This window comes from Haematobia irritans, chromosome 4, assembly GCF_050003625.1.
Source record: "Haematobia irritans isolate KBUSLIRL chromosome 4, ASM5000362v1, whole genome shotgun sequence".
NCBI classification, from domain to species: domain Eukaryota; kingdom Metazoa; phylum Arthropoda; class Insecta; order Diptera; family Muscidae; genus Haematobia; species Haematobia irritans.
The window spans coordinates 81279669-81293990 of NC_134400.1; the positions used below are offsets into that span (position 1 = coordinate 81279669).

The window sequence follows — 14322 nt, forward strand, 5'->3', positions numbered from 1 at the left end:
TGGAATACAATGTTAGTAAAAACAAGTAAGGAAAGTCTAAAGTCGGGCGGGGCCGACTATATTATACCCTGCACCACTTTGTAGATCTAAATTTTCGATACCATATCACATCCGTCAAATGTGTTGGGGCTATATATAAAGCTTTGTCCCAAATACATACATTTACATATCACTCGATCTGGGCAGAATTTGATAGACTTCTACAAAATCTATAGACTCAAAATTTAAGTCGGCTAATGCACTAGGGTGGAACACAATGTTATTAAAAAATACGGGAGCTATATTTAAATCTGAACCGATTTCAACCAAATTTGGCACGCATAGCTACAATGCTAATTCTACTCCCTGTGCAAAATTTCAACTAAATCGGAGTAAAAAAATGGCCTCTGTGGTCATATGAGTGTAAATCGGGCGAACGATATATATGGGAGCTATATCTAAATCTGAACCGATTTCAATCAAATTTGGCACACATGACTATATTACTAATTGTACTCCTAGTGCAAAATTTCAACCAAATTGGGCCAAAACTCTGGCTTCTGGAGCCATATAAGTCCATATCGGGCGAAAAATATATATGAAAGCTATATCTAAATCTGAACCGATTTCAATCAAATTTGGCACACATGACTATACTGCTAATTGTACTCCTTGTGCAAAATTTCAAGCTAATCGGGATAAAACTCTGGCTTCTGGGTCCATATAAGTGCATATCGGGTGAAAGATATATATGGGAGCTATATCTAAATCTGAATCGATTTCAACCAAATTTGACACGCATAGCCACAATGCTAAATCTACTCCATGTGCAAAATTTCAACCAAATTGGACCAAAACTCTGGCTTTTAGGACCATATTAGTCCATATCGGGCGAAAGATATATGTGGGTGCTATATTTAAATCTGAACCGATTTCTATCAAATTTTGCACACTTGACTATACGACTAAGTGTTATGTTTGTACAAAATTTCAAGCAAATCGGTATAAAACTCTGGCTGCTGGGTCCATATTAGTGCATATCGGGCGAAATATATATATGGGAGCTATATCCAAATCTGAACCGATTTCTTCCAAAACCAATAGGATTTTATTCTGACCCAAATTAGGAACATGTGCCAAATTTGAAGGCGATTGGACTTAAATTGCGACCTAGACTTTGATCACAAAAATGTGTTCACAGACAGACGGACGGACAGACGAACATCGTTATATCGACTCAGGGACCCACCCTGAGCATTATTGCCAAAGACACCATGTGCCTATCTCGTCTCCTTTTGGGTGTTACAAACATATGCACTAACTTATAATACCCTGTTCCACAGTGTGGCGCAGGGTACAATAAATAATCGGTGCTAATTGAATTGAGTTTATTTATTTATTTTATTTATTAAACTTTGTAACCTATATCAATTACTATCGTAATTGCACGCACAGAAAAAACATGTTTGGACATGGTTGCCGCATTAATTTAATGCTTATTTAGAGCATGTAGTTGTCGTCAAAACCGTGTACTTTGTCTTTGTGAAAAGAATATTCTAGCCGAGAAAAATATATGCTGGCAGTAAGCATTTAAATGGTTCTCAAATGCCGCAAACATGTTCTATCATTTAAATGATAGAATTTGAGACCATTGCATGGTTGTGAAAATCATGTACCTGACCATTCAATTTGTTTTTTTTTTACTCTTTTGCAGGGAAAAAGTTTTTATAGTTTTAAAACATTGAGCAGATACACGCGATTTTCATTTTGCGCGTCAGTCGTGTGTTGATTGTTGGCTGGAATGGACGGAGGATACGGAATTAAAGTGTTTTGTGTTAATTTATTTATTCATAAGTAGCACGTGGTTTTATTTGAGCTAAAAAAGGGAAGTGTAATTGAAAAAATGTACCTGTTTTTGTTCTGAATTTTCTGTAGTGCAAAATTTATTTTTATTTGCAGTTACATGATGTCTGCGTTTGCACGACGTAAATATGGAATGATTACTTGTTGTTGAAATTGCACCAAAATAGTTCAGAAATTCGTGATGTTTGCTTGCACGACATTGTAAATTCAAGTGGCGTTCTTTTTTCGACGACGAAAAAAGTTTTTTAGATTGTGACCATGTTCTTTTAACTGGAAGAAAAACATTTTTGACGAATACCATAACATTTTAGATCGTGACCATTGTCTTTTTATTCAAACAAAAGTATTTTTATCAATATAATAACATTTTAGAAGAGGAAGAATTTTATTTTTTTTTTACAGCTATGTTCACTGAGCCAACATGGTTGCAGGTGAAAATGTTACATGGTCGCCGCAAAAATAGCTTCTATCATATTATTTTGTTCTTCGAATATGATCGTGACAATCATGTTTCTTTTCTGCGTGTGTGTTTATGGTATTAAGATTATTTAAATTCAAATTGTATAACTAAACCCTCAAAAATAATATAAATACACTCTGAAAAATGAGTTAATGTCTACCAAGCATATGGGAAATGTATTTATTATATATGTAAAGAAATTTTTTGCCTAAGGGCTTGGTTGGCAGAAAAGTACAGAAAATTTATGATAAACGATGATAGATATTACCAATAATGTTCCAATCTTCGTATGGCACTAAAGACATTTTTGCAATTTTGAACTCCAATTTTTTTTCTTCAAACTACGACATTTTCTTTAACAAGTGAAAAATATAATTATATATTCTGCAATAAATTTGGTTGAATTTGTCGAAAAATGTTTATTTAGTTTTGTGAAATCGGCGTGATATTGAGGTTTATTATACACTATTTTTTGAGTGTTGTATCAAACAACCATTGGTTAATCATCTGTACGACTGTGTTTAATTGGGCTTCCTATTTGTTTCGTCGTCTATACTTGCTGTAATACAAACAATTTAGAAACATACAATTGATATCATAGTATATTTAATTATATAATTTTACCTTCTGTTCGGGCGGAGAACCTCCAGACCACATAGTCGCCTTATATCCAGGGCTGTGGAGTCGAGTCAATTTTGCTCGACTCCGGCTCCTACTCCAGCATTTCTTATTAGCCTCGACTCCGACTCCGGAGTCGACTCCATGTGGTGTACCTAAATCTCATTTTAACAGTATTCCAATTGTAATTTTAAGTTTTCTATTTTGCCATATGTGTTTATATGTCAAAAAGAACTCTAATTTTTGATATGACTCGACGACAAATCTCAGCATTTTAGGGCCAATGAATTAAAATACAAAAACAGAAATAGTGTAATTGAAAGATATCTTAAATGTGTTTCGCGAGATTTCGAAAGGACCAATTCATGGTGTATGGAATTGCATACATCGAAATAGTTCTTTGTGACAATTTTATGAAATGTGAATTAAAATTTCTTGAACATTCGAGATTCACGACTAATTTTCGTAACTCACGATAATTTAAGTGAGTCTAAATATTGTTGTGAATCACGGGAAATGTCGTGAATCGTGCGTTTTTCATTTTGAATGAACGTTCATGAGTATGTCGTAAATGTTGTTGAGAGCGAGTTCCTTCTACACATAGCGTGCGTGACTAAATATTTCGTCTCGGTAATGTCTGTGAACTTCATTCTTACAATGAAAATGTTCATTTTTTACGAACAGAACTATTTCAGTGTAGTTTTCCAAAAACATAGTGCACGCAGATAAGGAATATGATTACCTCATAGAGCAAATAGAATAATGGAACATTTTTGCAGCAAAACTATTTTCTCGCCAAGCATAAATATATAATGTCCAAGAAAACAACATGGTTAAGAAAAACATTTAACATGTTCACCGCCCAAAAATAACATTTTGCTTTAGGAGTTGATGATATTCCTTCTCTGGGTCAGCTTGGTCAAAAATTCGCATTTAGATAAAGTTACATACTTACGACAAATAAACATTCGTCCATCATTTTTTTTAGATTTATAAATATTGGATTATTTTGTTTCCAATATATTTTCATTGTTTGTAGTTATTTATTTGTATTTTTGTCACCTACACCCTCAAAAAAAATCGCTTCTTTAACATATGTTCCAAACATATTTTGCAGGAAGCACATATATTATTATATGTTTGGAAGCATTTTGAGCCAAAAATATTATATGCTTGGAAGAATTTTTCCCAAACACGATTGTGCTCATTCCCTAACATACTCGTAATTTTCACTTCCACGAAATTTTTTAGTTATTGGCACCTTTTTCTGTAATACAAATAATGTTGAAGAAATTATTCACTTTTATAAATTTTTTAAGTTTTACCTTTCGCCTGCACGGAGAATCGAACCGAGGACCATACAGTTTGTAAGCCAACACACTATCCACTGGGCTACGTAGCTGTTATAGTCACCAGTAGATAATTATCGTTTTAAGTTACATTTATATAGCATAGTTTGCAGCGCCCACGAGCCCATGCAAACATAACATTATTTAACAGAAACATACATTTGTTTGCCACGTGGAGCAGTGGTTAGCATGTCTGCCTTGCATACAAAGGGTCGTGGGTTCAATCCCTGCTCCGACCGAACATTTTTTTTTTTTTTTTTTTTTTTTTTAATTTACACATTTATATTTATACTATATTAAATTTTTTTAAATGAAACTTCGAAATGTGCGTTATTAAAGATTTATAGTCAGTAACAGTGCTTGATATAAACGAAATTGACTGATTTTTGGATAAAATATTATTTTTTATTGCAAAAATAACAATATTGTAATAAAAAACTGTTTTTGGACAAAACTTTAAAATTTGGAAGGAATTCAAAAACATACATACATAATTTTATAAACATACATACATAATTTTATAATATAAACATAAATTTATTTAGGAGTGAACAGTTTTTTACTTGCATTTAACACCATCGCTCTAAAATTCCTTTTGTTTTTCTTTAATAATTCATTTTAAAGAAATAAACTTTTTAAATTGTTTTAGCTGTAAAACTCGAACTTAATGCCCGCTTTTATATTTGATGGTGTCCGTCAACTCCTCGTGGACTACTTTTTAATAAAGAGGAACTAAACTTTGTTTTTTTACATTTTACTGTGCAATTTTTCACTATTTCCTCCTTATTTCATTTTACTGTCCCAACTCTAAAAAGAGTATAGTGCCCTTTCGTTATTTTTATGAAGACCCCTGATTTATTTTAACGAAAAATTGTGCCCATAATGCCAAAATGATAAACAAAACACATGTTCACACATGCATCAAATGCTGCTCTCAAGGCGAAAACATTGCAGTTTGTTTTTCAAATGTCTATTCTCTAGGTTCCGATTGTCTATTCTCTTTATTCAAATTAAATAATATTTAGACTTAAGCATATCAAAATTTTTAGCCTTATCATAAAACAGTTTTCCGAAACAACATACAAGTGGTTTCACAGAAATTGTTCTTTTTTCATTCTCTCGCTTTGTTATGTTGATATCTTTCGTCAACCCTCCCGGTTTCCATCTCTATTTCTTTCTCTATACTCTCTTTTTGTCGCTCTCTGAATAAAATATCACAACATATATATGTTTACTCGAAATTTGTTAATTTATATATGTTTACATTCACACATATTATTTTTATGAAACATTCATGCCCCAAACATAATATATTCTAACATATTAACATAGATGTCCCAAACATTTAGTGTTAGTTTAGGAACATTACATGTTCGCACTTAAATATATTGTGGTTTAAAATAGTGCCCGAAACACATTTTGTTTATATCGGAACATATGAAAAACATATTTTTCTAACAGTGTAGCAACTTCATAATCAGTGTTGGAATTCAATTTGTTGTTTGGCAATTACGCAGTATACTTAACCCTTATACTACGTTGGGGTCATTTGATGACCCATATCGTATTTTTCAACGCCGCATATCTTACTATTCGAATATAATTAACAATTTCTATCACTCAGTGCTTTAATTGGTAACATATGCTGAATTCATGCTGAGTAATAAGAACTTTTAATTATAATCCAAAAGTAAGAAATTCGGTGATGAAAAATACGACCTAATACCCAACGTAGTATAAGGGTTAAATCAATAACTTTTCCAATGGAACATAGTAATTGAAGTGTTGTGAATTAAATTTTGAGGGAATTTTGATATTTTGGAGAGTTTTCCATTCAAACAATTATTTTCGTAATTGACTTAATAAATATCGTATTGGATCTATTTTTTTATTTAATTACGTCAACAATTGATTTTTATTTTGATACATTTTTTGCTGTGTACATGACTGCTTATCGACTTACATATTTTGTAGTGCATTATTCGATTAAATAAAACAAAACAACTATATTTAAGACATTTTGCTGCAAGTAAATATATTTTTTGAAATTGGAATAACCTATAAAAAGTGAACCCTCCAGTTTACTAATGCCAATTTAACTTTATTGTAGTTCATGGGATTATTATATTTGGACAAAGTTTTCGTTACTCTAATAAATTCGTAATTTTCTAAAAATAATCTAAATGTTCTAAAATAAACCAAAATTTGTCTCCCTAGTGGGTTCACTGTTTTTTTTGTAACGACACGTACCGAGAGGATCAGATTAATGCTCAAGTAATCAAATTTGAAGATCGATTTTTAGGGGGTTATATGGATCGATATGGATGCATTTTTCTGTGACTACCCTACGGGAAATTGATCAACCACTGAACCGGTACAGGACTAGTCCCTGGTGAGTATGGACCAGACCCAGTTCTGGTCAAAACGTATAGAAGGGACCGATCATTTTAAAATGGGTTTGTCATTGACGGGGTAAATTTACACTTTAGGATGCGTCGTGGACTCATTCCAAAGGACACGCCCTGGGAAAATTTAGCAGGAGCACCCCATAGACAGGTCCTAAACCATTCTCGGACAAACTCTTGGAAATCTGTTTCACTTTGGGCACACCAATCGAACCCGAAATGTAAAAAACTTTTGAAACACGTTATTCTGATAATTTAATTTCACTAAGGGTGTAGATCCATTAAGATTTTAATATAAAGCGAGTAAGGCAGTCAATAAATTACGACCATTTAAAAATTGCAACTAACTGGAGCACAGGTACCAGGTCTGTGATAGGTCCGACAGTGCAATTTGCACCAATTTCCCGAAGGGTACTACATATGTATCACTTTTGTGCCGATTTTTTATCGGATCGCATTATGGAAATCGCAATAAAATGAAATATAATTTTTATTAAACTTTCGCATTATGTAGTTCATTTTAGTAATCTTCTTTTTTGTGCAAGATTTGCATTTAACTTCTTAGCACTTTTGAACTAAGTTTCCTTCAAGATTATTTGGTAATGACAGTTTTTACTGAAACAATTTATACGGAAGCTATACACCCCCCGTTTTAATGTCATCCCACAGTGCGATGGTAGCCCAATGGAATGCAATCATTAGCAATGAGGCTGCTGAAAATAGATCAAGTTAGACAAAACCGACCATACGATACTAACCTTATGGAAAAGGAGGTTCTGGGAGATGCTATAATTGATCGATTTTTTTTTCATTTTAAGAAGATTAGTTGTTTAAAGAAAGTATTATCACATTCAACAAAAATTATTGTCACCACATATATTTTGCTCAAGGTTTAAGCAAATTGACAAAAGACAACCAGGTGCTCAACAAAAATCAGATCTTGCCCTGTACAGGGTGGTTGATATGAAATTCAACAAAGTAAACCGCTTTATTTGTGTGACGGACAAAGCCATCACAAGCTGCACAAAAGTACTTTGCGGTATTTTGACTCTTTCCCGGTAAAGCACCGTCTTGAGATGCTAGACGTTTTGGTATATTTTAGTATGGACCTTACTCTGCCCCAGGCGCAAACGTGCAACAGTTTGAGATCCGGAGATTTTGATGGTTATTGTGCGGTAGGAATGCAGAGAGGAACCTCCTTTTTAAGCCATTCTTGGTTGACGCGTGCTGAGTGCATTGGTGCTGGGTTCTGCTGGAATGTCAATCGTCTGCCGCCGAAATGTTTGTCTGCCCAGAGCTTTAGGACACATTATATTCGTCATTCATTATGACCCCACGGTCGATGAATACGATCGGAGAGTGACTAACATCATTGTCATCGGCGGCGCTTGTATTCTGGTTGCTAAACGATGGTGTAAATTTTCAGTTGATCTCCAATAAATTTTGTTTATTGGAGAAAACCTAATTCTGTAACTCGTGCAATCGAAGCAACACTGAAAAAAGATTGTCGTGATTCCAAAGACTTATTTTCCTTAAAACACAAATGCGAATTTTGCTTAGCATAGAAGGTGCTTTCTCTGATATAAAATTTTTTTCCTTATATAAAAGTCGATAAACTTTTCAATGAAGTCGTTTTGTTCTCATAATTAAGTGATTCGACTTAAAAATTGGTGTCTTAACATGGAAGAAAAATTTTTTGACGAGAGTCAACTTGGCTTTAATAATTCTGAAAATTTCTTCAAAACTAATGAAATCGTTTTGAATTTATTGTCGGTTTGCAAAACAGCGTTCAAAAGTAGGATATGTTTTTCAACTCTCTATTGTAAAATAGTCCTTTACATCACTGAAAAAAGCATGCCCGGTTCCAAAGATTTTGTCTTTACTTTCGTTTTGTTTTGTTATTGTTGGTTTTGTTCTTTAATCATTGTTGCTGTTTTTGATTTCAGCTTAAAACCATGCATTGACTAAACTACAAGTGTAGCTTAACCAACAGAGGAAAAGAATGTTTGTCAAATTTATTTGGGCAAAGCCCTATAGACGGCAAGATAGTTGGATGGACGCACGTTTCGGAATTACCACATTCCTCATCAGCATCCTCTACATGCAGCAAAACTATCAACCAATTATGAGAATAAATTCAGGCAGTTCATTAAATAAATTTGACAAGCATTCTTTTCCTCTGTTGGTTTAAGACACAATTCTCTTTTAAATTTGGTTTTGTGTACTTGCTTCTAGGAAGCAAATTTTAATTTTTCTCTTCTTCAGCTTTTTTTCTTCATATGCTATAAAAGTCCTTTAAAAACGAATTAACGACAGCTTTAGTTTCCAAATAAGACTCGACTTCCAGTAGAAATTATGATATGTTTCAAGTAAAAAACGTCTTTAAAATAAAGAGTTGAAAAACATGTCCTATATTTGAACGATTTTTAGATGCAAAAAGACAACAAATTTAAAGACAATTTCATTAAAATTTTGGGATTATTTGTTTGGCTTGAGGTCATGGACTAATGAAGAATGCTGATGTTAATGTTTTTCATTACTTTTTATTGAAATATTGCTGTTCTCGGATATTTCGATACACCATCGGTGATCATCTTCAGCGAGATATTATATTTTACAAAGTAATAGACTTTCTCATTACAATGCTCATGTCTAACTCATTATTGAATTATTAAAATCAAGTTGACCTTAGCCCAAAAATGTTTTCTTTCATGTTATGCTAGCCATTTTTAAGTGAAATCACTTAATTATAAGGACAATACGACTTCATTGAAAAGTTTATCGACTTTTGGATAAGGAAAAAAATTTATATTAGAAAAATGTGAAGACGCATGCTAAGCAAAATTTGCATTCGTTTTTTAAAGACATTAAATCTTTGACCTCACGACAATATTTTTTCAGTGTTGAAACATAGCATAATTTCTACTTGAAGTCGAGTCTGAATTTGAAAATTTAAAATATCTTCCAAGCGTTTATTAAAGGATAGCACATGAAGAAAAAAAAACTGATAAATTCAAATTTGTTTCTTACACTCAAAAATAAGATTACTTGTATCCAAAGATTTTGACCTGATCCATAAGGTAATTACGGGTTTTAATATTTTTGGGGACCTATGTAACTTTAAATCTAGGATCAATCAAATTAAATTTACAATCAAAAAAAGTGAAACCTCTACATAAATGAAGCATAAAGATTTACTACTTTCGTACTTCCCCCAAATAGTTCATTATTTCTTTAAATTTGTAAATTTTACTACAAATGCGTCCATCATGAACTTCGTATGGCACTAAAGACATTCTTGCAATTTTATTTATTTAGTGGAAAAGAGTAGTTATATCCAATAAATTTTCTTGAATTTGTCCAAAAATATTTACTTATTTTTGTGATATCGACATGACGTCAGCATTTCTAATACTGTGCAGTTAAAATTTTCAAAAAATAGTCGAAATTTTTCTTCCTGGTGGGTTCAGCATTTTGTTTTTCAGTGTAGGATACAGATCTAATTATTTAGAATTATGATTTTCGTATAAAGCTATTCACCTACAAACAAATACCAAATTAAAATCCAAATTATAACAGATACTTCAAAGTAACAAATGTTTTCTTAATTCTAAAAAAAAAAAAAATAAAGATGCAAACTCCCCAAAAAAATGTTTTAGCCAATATTTGAAGCGGTTACATCTTAAATCTAAAGATTCTATATTTCAGTTAATTTTGAAGCAAAGATTATAAAGCTTCTTTTAATTAAAATTTCATTTTGTCCTTAATATTGTGTAAATTACGCATCCTAAAATTTAGGATGTGTAATCTGTAATACCAAGTAAATATTTTTATCAGTGTAGTATCAAGTACCCAAAACTCAAATTTAAAATAAAATTTTGTCTTAAAGGTATCCCTACTTCAATTCTCTACATCTTTGGTGCAAACTTTATTTTCAGTGATATCCTTGACTCTCACCACTCTAATTTGTTTGTGCATCGGTGAGCTCTTAGACTTTTCAGAACTTCAATGGCCATGCTTATTTTCCATATGTGTTGCATCCGTTTTCGCGACGTTCAGTTGACGTGCCCGTTTTCTGGCCTTCACTTTTTGGATCATTTCTGGTTTGTTACCGATATTATTTCTTCCACTTTCTGGACGCGATGCAACACTGCCAGTATCATGGTAACGACCAATGGCACGAGAAACAAACAATTTAGTCACATTTAAATGCTGGAGAATCTAACGATAGGCACTTGCAACAATTTATCAAACTATTACCCAAATCGAGATCCATTACAACTCAATAATCTCTCCAATAATTTCGTATGGAAAATGGGGAGTATACACCCTCAAAAAAATCGCTTCTGTAACATATACCCCAAACACATTTTGCTTCAAGCATATATATTTTCAGGATTGGTCCAAACAAAATATTGTTTTTATTGTTCAAACATATTATATTTCACTTTAGGGCATACACTGGTAGTAAAAATTTTTAATGAAATTTTCTTTGTGTGGATATATTTTTAAGGCGCCAATTGGTTACTTGCATTATTTTACTTGTAGCATACTCTCTAGGTCTCTCTTTCTAAACAGATATATGTTTATAGGCTATTTTCAAATTAATATATGTTTGCATCTAAGCATATAATATTTACAAACATTTTATGTCCCAAAGATAATATGTTCTAACATATATGTCCCAAACATATTGTGCTAATTTATGAACATTATATGCTTGTACTTAAAAATATTGTGTTAATAAATTTGAGTTCCAAACATATAATTTTTACACCCAACCATATGAAAAACAGTATTTTTCGTCCGTGTACTAACCCAGCAAAAAACATTGGAAGTTCTTCTAAAGGCACAACATTAAAAGCACTTCCAAAATGTTATTTATTTTAACTACACAAGAAGTTATTTTAATTGAATTTTTAAAAACTCATTTTTTTTCATATTTTTAATAACCCAGTCAGAAAAAAACCATCGGAAAAGCGTTGTAAAAACGTTGTGAACGGTTGATACACGGTGGGAAAAAGCGTTGTTACAACCCCAAAATGATAACATCATTCCACGGTGTATCGATTGTATTTAACAACGTTTTCAAAGTGTCATGAAAACAATATTTTATACGCTTTTCCGATGGTTTAACGAACGCTTTAACAACGCCAAAATGATAACATCGTTATACGGTGTATCGATGGTTTTTACTACCATTAAAAAGCACTGAAAAACAACATTTCATACGTCTTTCCACACCCTCACAAAAAATCGCTTCTGTAACATATACTCCCAAACATATTTCGCTTCAAGCATATACATTTTTGGGTATTGCCCAAACATTTATATGTTTGATCTCCTCCAATATATAATATGTTTGAAAGCATATTGGTCTAAACAATATATTTTTGGGTAGTCTAAGTTCCAAACATTTTGTATTTTTGCATCCAAATTCAATAATGTTGTCTTCCAAAAAACAATATGTTATTATGTGAACATATAATATGTTTGGAAGCATTTTGCACCCAAAAATATTATATGCTTAAAAAAAAATTCTCCCAAACAATATTATGCTCAAAATTTTATTTATTTATTTATATACACCCTCAAAAAAAAATCGCTTCTTTAACATATGTTCCAAACATATTTTGCAGGAAGCACATGTATTATTGGATACTGCCGAAACATTAATATGTTTGTTTTATGTGAACATATTATATGTTTGGAAGCATTTTGAGCCCAAAAATGTTATATGCTTGGAAGAATTTTTCGTAAAGACGATTGTGTTCATTCCCTAACATACTCGTAATTTTCACCTCCACGAAATAGTTTAGTTCTTGGCACCTTTTTCTGTAATACAAATAATGTTGAAGAAATTATTCACTTTTATACATTTTTTAAATTTTACCTTTCGCCTGCACGGAGAATCGAACCGAGGACCATACAGTTTGTAAGCCAACACACTATCTACTGGGCTACGTAGCTGTCACCAGTAGATATTTATCGTTATAAGTTATATTTATATAGCATAGTTTGCAGCACCCACGAGCCCATGCAAACATAACATTATTTAACAGAAACATACATTTGTTTGCCACGTGGAGCAGTGGTTAGCATGTCTGCCTTGCATGCAAAGGGTCGTGGGTTCAATCCCTGCTCCGACCGAACACCTTTTTTTTTAATTTACACATTTATATTTATACTACATTAAATTTTTATAATGAAACTTCGAAATGTGCGTTATTAAAGATTTATATATAAACGAAATTGACTGATTTTTGGATAAAATATTATTTTTTTATTGCAAAAATAACAATTTTGTAACAAAAAACTGTTTTTGGTACAAAACTCTAAAATTTTGAATGAATTCAAAAACTCTAACAAAAGAAGAACGTGGAGTCGAGTATAAACATACATAAATAATTTTATAATGTAAACATAAATTTAGTTAGGCGTGAACAGTTTTTACTAGCATTTAACACCATCGCTCTAAAATGCCTTCTATATTTCTTACATAATTCATTTTAAAGAAAATAAACTTTTTAAATTGTTTTAGCTGCAAAACTCGAACTTAATGCCCGCTTTTATATTTGAAGGTGTACGTCAACTCCTCGTGGACTACTTATTAATAAAGAGGAACTAAACTTTGTTTTTATACATTTTACTGTGTAATTTTTCACTATTTCCTCCTTATTTCATTTTACTGTCCCAACTCTAAAAAGAGTATTGTGCCCTTTAGTTATTTTTGTGAAGACACTTGATTTCTATTCTCTTAAATAATATTTAGACTTAAGCATATCAAAGTTTTGGCCTTATCATAAAACAGTTTTCCGAAACAACATACAAGCGGTTTCACAGAAATTATTCTCTTTTGGTTCTTTCGCTGTGTTATGTTGATATCTTTCGTCAACTCTCCCGGTTTCCATCTCTATTTCTTTCTCTATATGTTACTCTCTCTGTCGCTTTGAATGAAATATCACAACATATGTATGTTTAGTCGAAATTTGTAAATTTATATATGTTTGCATTTACACATATGATTTTTATGAAACATTTATGCCCCAAACATAATATATTCTAACATATTAACATATATGTCCCAAACATTTAGTGTTAGTTTAGGAACATTACATGTTTGCACTTAAATATATTGTGTTTTAAAATTGTGCCCGAAACACATTTTGTTTCTATCGGAACATATGAAAAACATATTTTTCTAACAGTGTATTTACAATCATAATGAATTATGAAAATAAACAGGTAATATAGGTGCTAACAACATAGGTTTTCGACCTGAATGCTCAAAATTTTGTTTCTGCCCAATTGTATATTCCCCGACATCTTTCTCACGAGATTTTTTAGTTCTTAGCACCTTTTTCTGTAATACAAACATTGTAGAAGAAATTATTCAATTTTATGATTTTTTTTTATTTTAATTTTACCTTTTGCCGGACGGGGATTCGAACAACGGACCACACAGTTTGTAAGGATCAGAGAAGTAGCTGATCAATTGCCCAAGGAAAAATAAAATGTTAATTTTGTAATAACAAGCAACAACCACCAACTTAATTCAATATCGCTCCCTGTTAAATAGCGCTCCAAGCTACTAAACACATATATGTTTATAGGCTATTTCTAAATAAATATATGTTATCATCCAAGC

At 32.0% G+C, this 14322-nt stretch overlaps 1 protein-coding gene across 3 annotated transcripts in view; it reads left to right on the forward strand.

Annotated features, from left to right (window-relative positions):
- Positions 1 to 14322, forward strand: part of axed (BTB/POZ domain-containing protein axundead) — a 121038-nt gene that overhangs the window by 58206 nt on the left and 48510 nt on the right. The gene's annotated exons all lie outside the window — the stretch shown is intronic.